General features: G+C 55.0%; 2 non-coding genes across 2 annotated transcripts; both read right to left on the bottom strand.

The window, feature by feature from the left end:
- Positions 1 to 2,592: 2,592 nt before the first annotated feature.
- LOC126332541 (5.8S ribosomal RNA) lies at positions 2,593 to 2,747 on the bottom strand. Its single transcript, XR_007563786.1, has one exon. It is a non-coding gene; the product is annotated as a 5.8S ribosomal RNA (ribosomal RNA).
- A 368-nt stretch (positions 2,748 to 3,115) lies between these two features.
- LOC126332535 (small subunit ribosomal RNA) lies at positions 3,116 to 5,008 on the bottom strand. The gene has a single exon (XR_007563780.1). It is a non-coding gene; the product is annotated as a small subunit ribosomal RNA (ribosomal RNA).
- Positions 5,009 to 10,025: the final 5,017 nt, after the last annotated feature.

The following is a 10,025-nucleotide window of genomic DNA, read 5'->3' as shown; positions in this document are numbered from 1 at the left end:
ACACTAGATCGCGTGTTCACGCCCCGATCCTCAGAGCCAATCCTTATCCCGAAGTTACGGATCCAATTTGCCGACTTCCCTTACCTACATTATTCTATCGACTAGAGGCTCTTCACCTTGGAGACCTGCTGCGGATATGGGTACGAACCGGCGCGACACCTCCACGTGGCCCTCTCCCGGATTTTCAAGGTCCGAGGGGAAGATCGGGACACCGCCGCAACTGCGGTGCTCTTCGCGTTCCAAACCCTATCTCCCTGCTAGAGGATTCCAGGGAACTCGAACGCTCATGCAGAAAAGAAAACTCTTCCCCGATCTCCCGACGGCGTCTCCGGGTCCTTTTGGGTTACCCCGACGAGCATCTCTAAAAGAGGGGCCCGACTTATATCGGTTCCGCTGCCGGGTTCCGGAATAGGAACCGGATTCCCTTTCGCCCAACGGGGGCCAGCACAAAGTGCATCATGCTATGACGGCCCCCATCAACATCGGATTTCTCCTAGGGCTTAGGATCGACTGACTCGTGTGCAACGGCTGTTCACACGAAACCCTTCTCCGCGTCAGCCCTCCAGGGCCTCGCTGGAGTATTTGCTACTACCACCAAGATCTGCACCGACGGCGGCTCCAGGCAGGCTCACGCCCAGACCCTTCTGCGCCCACCGCCGCGACCCTCCTACTCGTCAGGGCTTCGCGGCCGGCCGCGAGGACCGGCCATGACTGCCAGACTGACGGCCGAGTATAGGCACGACGCTTCAGCGCCATCCATTTTCAGGGCTAGTTGCTTCGGCAGGTGAGTTGTTACACACTCCTTAGCGGATTCCGACTTCCATGGCCACCGTCCTGCTGTCTTAAGCAACCAACGCCTTTCATGGTTTCCCATGAGCGTCGATTCGGGCGCCTTAACTCGGCGTTTGGTTCATCCCACAGCGCCAGTTCTGCTTACCAAAAGTGGCCCACTTGGCACTCCGATCCGAGTCGTTTGCTCGCGGCTTCAGCATATCAAGCAAGCCGGAGATCTCACCCATTTAAAGTTTGAGAATAGGTTGAGGTCGTTTCGGCCCCAAGGCCTCTAATCATTCGCTTTACCGGATGAGACTCGTACGAGCACCAGCTATCCTGAGGGAAACTTCGGAGGGAACCAGCTACTAGATGGTTCGATTAGTCTTTCGCCCCTATACCCAGCTCCGACGATCGATTTGCACGTCAGAATCGCTACGGACCTCCATCAGGGTTTCCCCTGACTTCGTCCTGGCCAGGCATAGTTCACCATCTTTCGGGTCCCAACGTGTACGCTCTAGGTGCGCCTCACCTCGCAATGAGGACGAGACGCCCCGGGAGTGCGGAGGCCGCCGCCCCGTGAAGGGCGGGGAAGCCCCATCCTCCCTCGGCCCGCGCAAGGCGAGACCTTCACTTTCATTACGCCTTTAGGTTTCGTACAGCCCAATGACTCGCGCACATGTTAGACTCCTTGGTCCGTGTTTCAAGACGGGTCGTGAAATTGTCCAAAGCTGAAGCGCCGCTGACGGGAGCGATTATTCCGCCCGAGAGCATCCCGAGCCAACAGCGGCGCGGGTCCGGGGCCGGGCCAGGTAGGTCCGTCATCCGGGAAGAACCGCGCGCGCTTGCCGGGAGCCCGAGCGCCCAAAGGGGCGAATCGACTCCTCCAGATATACCGCCGAGCAGCCAGCCAGGACACCGGGGCTCTGCCCAACAGACGCGAACCGAGGCCCGCGGAAGGACAGGCTGCGCACCCGGGCCGTAGGCCGGCACCCAGCGGGTCGCGACGTCCTACTAGGGGAGAAGTGCGGCCCACCGCACACCGGAACGGCCCCACCCCGCGGCGAGTGGAAAGGCAACCGGACACGACCCCGCCGCGGATTGCTCCGCGCGGGCGGCCGGCCCCATCTGCCGAGGGCGGGGGCCAGTGGCCGGATGGGCGTGAATCTCACCCGTTCGACCTTTCGGACTTCTCACGTTTACCTCAGAACGGTTTCACGTACTTTTGAACTCTCTCTTCAAAGTTCTTTTCAACTTTCCCTCACGGTACTTGTTCGCTATCGGTCTCGTGGTCATATTTAGTCTCAGATGGAGTTTACCACCCACTTGGAGCTGCACTCTCAAGCAACCCGACTCGAAGGAGAGGTCCCGCCGACGCTCGCACCGGCCGCTACGGGCCTGGCACCCTCTACGGGCCGTGGCCTCATTCAAGTTGGACTTGGGCTCGGCGCGAGGCGTCGGGGTAGTGGACCCTCCCAAACACCACATGCCACGACAGGCGGCAGCCTGCGGGGTTCGGTGCTGGACTCTTCCCTGTTCGCTCGCCGCTACTGGGGGAATCCTTGTTAGTTTCTTTTCCTCCGCTTAGTAATATGCTTAAATTCAGCGGGTAGTCTCGCCTGCTCTGAGGTCGTTGTACGAGGTGTCGCACGCCACACCGCCAGCCGGCTGTGCACGCTACCGAGAAAGTACCGGTATGCGAACCGCCAGGCGACGGGCGCGCATCGCACGTTTAAGGAGACGCGGCCGGCCACACAGGCGACCACGACACTCCCACGTCTCCGAAGCGGGACAAACGCCGCGCGCTTCAGTATACGTAGCCGACCCTCAGCCAGACGTGGCCCGGGAACGGAATCCATGGACCGCAATGTGCGTTCGAAACGTCGATGTTCATGTGTCCTGCAGTTCACATGTCGACGCGCAATTTGCTGCGTTCTTCATCGACCCACGAGCCGAGTGATCCACCGTCCTGGGTGATCTTTTCCTTTTCAGTCTCCCACTGTCTCTTTCAAGACAGTAGCATTTGCGGGACTGAGGCGTCTGACGGCCCCTGTTCCACTATTTTTTTTTGTGTCCAACGGCCTCACAGCCGATGGGCGTCGTACGGCTCCACACCGGAGCGGACAGGCACTCGGGCGAACGTCATTCAAAACCGGCGCCAGGCGCCAGGTACCGCAGGCCAGCCGCTCCAGAGCTTCAGCGCTCGTACCACACAACAACAACACTTCCGCTAGTTTTGAGAGGCACGCGTGGCTCCGCACGCGGCGCACGGCCACTGCCGTACAGGTAGCGTGTTGCGCGACACGACACGACACGCACATCGAAAGACATGCAGTCTAGTCGGTAATGATCCTTCCGCAGGTTCACCTACGGAAACCTTGTTACGACTTTTACTTCCTCTAAATGATCAAGTTTGGTCATCTTTCCGGTAGCATCGGCAACGACAGAGTCGATGCCGCGTACCAGTCCGAAGACCTCACTAAATCATTCAATCGGTAGTAGCGACGGGCGGTGTGTACAAAGGGCAGGGACGTAATCAACGCGAGCTTATGACTCGCGCTTACTGGGAATTCCTCGTTCATGGGGAACAATTGCAAGCCCCAATCCCTAGCACGAAGGAGGTTCAGCGGGTTACCCCGACCTTTCGGCCTAGGAAGACACGCTGATTCCTTCAGTGTAGCGCGCGTGCGGCCCAGAACATCTAAGGGCATCACAGACCTGTTATTGCTCAATCTCGTGCGGCTAGAAGCCGCCTGTCCCTCTAAGAAGAAAAGTAATCGCTGACAGCACGAAGGATGTCACGCGACTAGTTAGCAGGCTAGAGTCTCGTTCGTTATCGGAATTAACCAGACAAATCGCTCCACCAACTAAGAACGGCCATGCACCACCACCCACCGAATCAAGAAAGAGCTATCAATCTGTCAATCCTTCCGGTGTCCGGGCCTGGTGAGGTTTCCCGTGTTGAGTCAAATTAAGCCGCAGGCTCCACTCCTGGTGGTGCCCTTCCGTCAATTCCTTTAAGTTTCAGCTTTGCAACCATACTTCCCCCGGAACCCAAAAGCTTTGGTTTCCCGGAGGCTGCCCGCCGAGTCATCGGAGGAACTGCGGCGGATCGCTGGCTGGCATCGTTTATGGTTAGAACTAGGGCGGTATCTGATCGCCTTCGAACCTCTAACTTTCGTTCTTGATTAATGAAAACATACTTGGCAAATGCTTTCGCTTCTGTTCGTCTTGCGACGATCCAAGAATTTCACCTCTAACGTCGCAATACGAATGCCCCCGCCTGTCCCTATTAATCATTACCTCGGGTTCCGAAAACCAACAAAATAGAACCGAGGTCCTATTCCATTATTCCATGCACACAGTATTCAGGCGGGCTTGCCTGCTTTAAGCACTCTAATTTGTTCAAAGTAAACGTGCCGGCCCACCGAGACACTCAACAAAGAGCACCCTGGTAGGATTTAAACGGGGTCCGCCTCGGGACGCGAAAGCACCCCTTCGGCTCGCCCCACCGGCAGGACGTCCCACGATACATGCCAGTTAAACACCGACGGGCGGTGAACCAACAGCGTGGGACACAAATCCAACTACGAGCTTTTTAACCGCAACAACTTTAATATACGCTATTGGAGCTGGAATTACCGCGGCTGCTGGCACCAGACTTGCCCTCCAATAGATACTCGTTAAAGGATTTAAAGTGTACTCATTCCGATTACGGGGCCTCGGATGAGTCCCGTATCGTTATTTTTCGTCACTACCTCCCCGTGCCGGGAGTGGGTAATTTGCGCGCCTGCTGCCTTCCTTGGATGTGGTAGCCGTTTCTCAGGCTCCCTCTCCGGAATCGAACCCTGATTCCCCGTTACCCGTTACAACCATGGTAGGCGCAGAACCTACCATCGACAGTTGATAAGGCAGACATTTGAAAGATGCGTCGCCGGTACGAGGACCGTGCGATCAGCCCAAAGTTATTCAGAGTCACCAAGGCAAACGGACCAGACAAGCCAATCCGATTGGTTTTGATCTAATAAAAGCGTCCCTTCCATCTCTGGTCGGGACTCTGTTTGCATGTATTAGCTCTAGAATTACCACAGTTATCCAAGTAACGTGGGTACGATCTAAGGAACCATAACTGATTTAATGAGCCATTCGCGGTTTCACCTTAATGCGGCTTGTACTGAGACATGCATGGCTTAATCTTTGAGACAAGCATATGACTACTGGCAGGATCAACCAGGGAGCTGCGTCAACTAGAGCTGAGCAGCCGGCCGCCCGGGAGTGTGTCCCGGGGGCCCGCGCGAACACGCAAGCGTCCGCTCAATTATTCTGCAAACAGGAGGAGGCCGAGCTCCCCTGCACGATACACCTCGAAACCCTCTCAGGTCCCGGCGGCGCGCAGCGCCGTCCTAGGTACTTGGTCGGTTTCGAGAGAGGCGCAATCGCCCGGAGTTAGGCGAGTAGACGGTTTTAGTGCGAACACCCTTGCTCCCAACTGAGCTTGCCGCTGCCGACAGAGGCCCGGGAGCGTGCTGTCGTGGCATTGCCGGCGGGAGACAACACGCGCCACCTATGGTGACCGGCAGCTCCAACGCCAGCGCCACACAAGGGCAAAGCCCCACTTGGGTGCAGAAGCGAACTCTCCCAGCACAGCGCACGCGCCAACACGTCCGCACAACTGCGATACAAACCACCTGCGAGAACCGCTGGGGCGACCGAGCAGCAGACGGCGTCGCGGCGCCGAGTGCCAGGCGGCGGCGCATCCTCAACGCACACAGTCCTCAATCAGACCAGCACACTGCAGATGTCCACCGCGCTTCGCACCGGGCTCGGCTGAACCAACTTTGGCCGCCAGGCGCCGCGTGCAGGGTGCGCCGCAGCGTAGCTGCGCCGCCTGCCGAGCCCGTCGGCTGGCGCTCCTGCCACTCGGCGCCCCCCACCAGCCGCCTGTTGCGCGTGCGCCCACGCAGCGCGCGGCCAACACGCCGGGCGGCCCCCCTTCACCGGCCGGGAACAGTCCCACCAAGCCACCGCCGCGTATCGCTTCATACCCACATGGGCCTAGTCACGTGTGTGGATGTGGCGGGTACCGCTGAAACAACCGGTTAATAGCTGTACCGATCGTCGCCATCACAGATTCACCTCCAGCGTGAACAACCGCTCAACAACGGATTTCCAGTTCATTTGCGTATCTTGGGCAGTAAACGTAGATGTCCACCTACATTTGCGAATTCAACAATTCTTGCATGCCAGGATGTCATGTGTCACGACACGCTACATCAGACCACATACACACTGCGACATGTGCAGAAGAGAACACGTGGAAGGTGGCCCGCGCACGTATGCGATGTCCCTTCCGCGATCCACTGTCAACCGGCATCTGCGGCATGTCCCAGATATGGAACGCGGTCCACCAGGGTAGCACTTTGTGTGAGGCAATACGACAAAGTCGGAATACACGCGTCACTACATCACACGGCTCACGCTGACCTGACCTGACTCACCGCACCACCACCCCCAGCGACCCAGGGTGACATACAATGCGTTCGTACGTTCCTCCCACACGCCTCTACGGCGTACCACAGTGCAACCTAGCTGTTATTGGGAGACGAGACAAGTAGCATCGAGCACAACATATGGAAATTGAGATTCGACACCGTTGGGCACAGCCAGCGTACGGTCACACGTATCACACTACTTCACTCTGTACGTAACTACCGATGATCGGTACAGCGTGTGGGTTACGCGTACGACATCAGCGGACAATGGACACAGACCATACCACGACGTACACTGAGGGCGTCGACATCTGAACGCAACTGAACAGCTGCGAGGCTCATTTAACACTCAAACGCCAGACCGACCAGCTTGAGAGGACGGAGACACAAAGAGAGGGGCAGAGGGGGGGGGGGGGGGGCGATATAGTCCTATTGCAGTACAATTGACAGTGGATAGCGGGAATATGTGGAAAGTAAGCAACACTCGCAAGACATCTACATGAGGATAACAACGACACCAGAGATTCCGAGCAGTGAACTATGTTAGGCAAAGGGACAACGTGGGTTAGGTTAAGGGACAACGTGGGTTAGGTTAAGGGACAACGTGGGTTAGGTTAAGGGACAACGTGGGTTAGGTTAAGGGACAACGTGGGTTAGGTTAAGGGACAACGTGGGTTAGGTTAAGGGACAACGTGGGTTAGGTTAAGGGACAACGTGGGTTAGGTTAAGGGACAACGTGGGTTAGGTTAAGGGACAACGTGGGTTAGGTTAAGGGACAACGTGGGTTAGGTTAAGGGACAACGTGGGTTAGGTTAAGGGACAACGTGGGTTAGGTTAAGGGACAACGTGGGTTAGGTTAAGGGACAACGTGGGTTAGGTTAAGGGACAACGTGGGTTAGGTTAAGGGACAACGTGGGTTAGGTTAAGGGACAACGTGGGTTAGGTTAAGGGACAACGTGGGTTAGGTTAAGGGACAACGTGGGTTAGGTTAAGGGACAACGTGGGTTAGGTTAAGGGACAACGTGGGTTAGGTTAAGGGACAACGTGGGTTAGGTTAAGGGACAACGTGGGTTACGTTAAGGGACAACGTGGGTTACGTTAAGGGACAACGTGGGTTACGTTAAGGGACAACGTGGGTTACGTTAAGGGACAACGTGGGTTAGGTTAAGGGACAACGTGGGTTAGGTTAAGGGACAACGTGGGTTAGGTTAAGGGACAACGTGGGTTAGGTTAAGGGACAACGTGGGTTAGGTTAAGGGACAACGTGGGTTAGGTTAAGGGACAACGTGGGTTAGGTTAAGGGACAACGTGGGTTAGGTTAAGGGACAACGTGGGTTAGGTTAAGGGACAACGTGGGTTAGGTTAAGGGACAACGTGGGTTAGGTTAAGGGACAACGTGGGTTAGGTTAAGGGACAACGTGGGTTAGGTTAAGGGACAACGTGGGTTAGGTTAAGGGACAACGTGGGTTAGGTTAAGGGACAACGTGGGTTAGGTTAAGGGACAACGTGGGTTACGTTAAGGGACAACGTGGGTTACGTTAAGGGACAACGTGGGTTACGTTAAGGGACAACGTGGGTTACGTTAAGGGACAACGTGGGTTACGTTAAGGGACAACGTGGGTTACGTTAAGGGACAACGTGGGTTACGTTAAGGGACAACGTGGGTTAGGTTAAGGGACAACGTGGGTTAGGTTAAGGGACAACGTGGGTTAGGTTAAGGGACAACGTGGGTTAGGTTAAGGGACAACGTGGGTTAGGTTAAGGGACAACGTGGGTTAGGTTAAGGGACAACGTGGGTTAGGTTAAGGGACAACGTGGGTTAGGTTAAGGGACAAATTGAGTTAGGTTAAGGGACAAATTGAGTTAGGTTAAGGGACAAATTGAGTTAGGTTAAGGGACAAATTGAGTTAGGTTAAGGGACAAATTGAGTTAGGTTAAGGGACAAATTGAGTTAGGTTAAGGGACAAATTGAGTTAGGTTAAGGGACAAATTGAGTTAGGTTAAGGGACAAATTGAGTTAGGTTAAGGGACAAATTGAGTTAGGTTAAGGGACAAATTGAGTTAGGTTAAGGGACAAATTGAGTTAGGTTAAGGGACAAATTGAGTTAGGTTAAGGGACAAATTGAGTTAGGTTAAGGGATAATCTGGTACAACCACAGTTAGGTTAAGCGATAATCTGGTACAGCCACAGTTAGGTTAAGCGATAATCTGGTACAGCCACAGTTAGGTTAAGCGATAATCTGGTACAGCCACAGTTAGGTTAAGCGATAATCTGGTACAGCCACAGTTAGGTTAAGCGATAATCTGGTACAGCCACAGTTAGGTTAAGCGATAATCTGGTACAGCCACAGTTAGGTTAAGCGATAATCTGGTACAGCCACAGTTAGGTTAAGCGATAATCTGGTACAGCCACAGTTAGGTTAAGCGATAATCTGGTACAGCCACAGTTAGGTTAAGCGATAATCTGGTACAGCCACAGTTAGGTTAAGCGATAATCTGGTACAGCCACAGTTAGGTTAAGCGATAATCTGGTACAGCCACAGTTAGGTTAAGCGATAATCTGGTACAGCCACAGTTAGGTTAAGCGATAATCTGGTACAGCCACAGTTAGGTTAAGCGATAATCTGGTACAGCCACAGTTAGGTTAAGCGATAAAGTTGGTTAAATTCGGTATTGTGTGGGAAGGGGGCAGAGAGAGAGTGGGGGGGGGGGTGGATAGTTGTGGCAGTACGCGGATGCCTGAGTCACCGTCAGATATGTCACGTCGGTTCGATGCTTGTAGCAAGAGGCTGGCGGGTCTGTGTCTCTCACTTCTGCAATTTTTCATGTGGTATAACACGAGGGCGGGGGGGTGATATTTGGTGCCCCTCTGTGTAGGATGTGTGTTGGTGGTGTTGGTTTATCTGAGCAATGGTAGTTGTCGGAGGAGTGGGGTATTGTGCTTTTATAGGTGGACCTACTGCTCTGGTTATCATAGTGTCGACGGTGCAATGTGGCAGAGAGGATGCACTCGACATTGTCGCATTCCAGATGTTTACGTATTGTGTGTCTCCGTTGCAGGCCGAGAGTGGTGCATGTTCGAGTGTGTGGCTGACGTGCGATTCACGTTGTGTGCCCAGTCTTACAGCACGTATAGGGACATTCGCATAAATCATCTATATGTGGCCTTGCATCATTTACTAAGCAGTGCCGTGAGACGACCGAACTATTAGGAAAGTACTGATGTACCGCATAATGTTTACCTTCCACCACACGGCGAGTATCGACTCTGCCCAGCGTTGCCACCGCAGGCAGCGGTCACCGTCACCATTGTGCGGCGGAACGGAACATCTATATCCTCAGAGGGGCACTCTTTGCCGCCGGGCGTCAGGTCTCGCGGCCTGCCGGCCAGCGCCCATGACGAACTTACTGCATGTATAGGGACAGCGGGAATTTGGCATACTTGATATAACTCTTCATGAGACGCAAGATATAGGGGTGGATTGCAACTTACGACTGCGAGAAAAGTCCGCCGTTCATCCGCCGGAGTTGCGATTTCGGCGGGGCACGTACGGTCGCGGGTGGAGCACTTGGTGCGGCGTACGCACCCGGGTTGCGGCTCCTGCGCTGGAGGGGGGTGCAGGTTTTGTGTGGGTGGGCTCGGCAAATGAGCACTGTGGGCCCCATACTTGGCCTAGTCCGCGTGGCCTCCCCCAGGTGGCGGTACCGTCGTTGCACCACGTCATGTCGCGGGGCACCTACAGATGGCGCACGTACTGTCGG

This window comes from Schistocerca gregaria, unplaced genomic scaffold (genome assembly GCF_023897955.1).
Source record: "Schistocerca gregaria isolate iqSchGreg1 unplaced genomic scaffold, iqSchGreg1.2 ptg001477l, whole genome shotgun sequence".
Taxonomy (NCBI): domain Eukaryota; kingdom Metazoa; phylum Arthropoda; class Insecta; order Orthoptera; family Acrididae; genus Schistocerca; species Schistocerca gregaria.
This window is presented reverse-complemented; position numbering and strand designations above follow the sequence as displayed.